Below are 627 nucleotides of genomic sequence, written 5' to 3' on the forward strand. Positions count from 1 at the left end.
GTTCACTTTTTTATTTTTTATATTAGAATGACAATAATATTTTTTTAGATTATAAATTATTGGGGTATTATTTTTAAATGTGACACTATTTAATTTGGGGTATAGAAATTAGACTCTTCAATTTATAAGAGGTACAAAAATCGAATTTTTTTATTTGTGGGACATAAAAATTGGACTCTCCAATGTATGAAATTGGACATTCTGATATCTAATTCAAAAAAATTTAAAGTATAAAAATCAAGTTCAATAATTTTTATGGTCTAATTTCTGTATTTTTCATAATTTAAAAAAATACTGAAAATTATCATGTTAAATATCACCCATCTCACATTTACCCAAAAAAATTAGCTGCAAATGTTTACATGCGCCTAATCTAATCACTAAATTCTTATTAGTATGATGTTAGGGATCGGATAGGTTTAATTTAAGAAAGGTAGTTTTGGATATTTTACACATTTTTTTATCGATTTGGTTTAGTGAGAGGTTTTTAATTTTAAAATCGAAAACCAAAACGAATCGGTAAAACAAGGCAAAAATTCAGTATTTCAATTGTTTCAGTTTGTTCCATTTTTGGTTTTTTATTTTTTTATTTTTTATTTTTTATTTTTTATTTTTTATTTTTTTTTT

At 22.5% G+C, this 627-nt stretch overlaps 1 protein-coding gene across 1 annotated transcript in view; it reads left to right on the forward strand.

The window, feature by feature from the left end:
* Nucleotides 1–627, forward strand: part of LOC107474988 (serine/threonine-protein kinase BSK6) — a 7,265-nt gene that overhangs the window by 3,673 nt on the left and 2,965 nt on the right. The gene's annotated exons all lie outside the window — the stretch shown is intronic.

The sequence above is a fragment of the Arachis duranensis genome, chromosome 2 (assembly GCF_000817695.3).
Source record: "Arachis duranensis cultivar V14167 chromosome 2, aradu.V14167.gnm2.J7QH, whole genome shotgun sequence".
In the NCBI taxonomy this organism is placed as follows: domain Eukaryota; kingdom Viridiplantae; phylum Streptophyta; class Magnoliopsida; order Fabales; family Fabaceae; genus Arachis; species Arachis duranensis.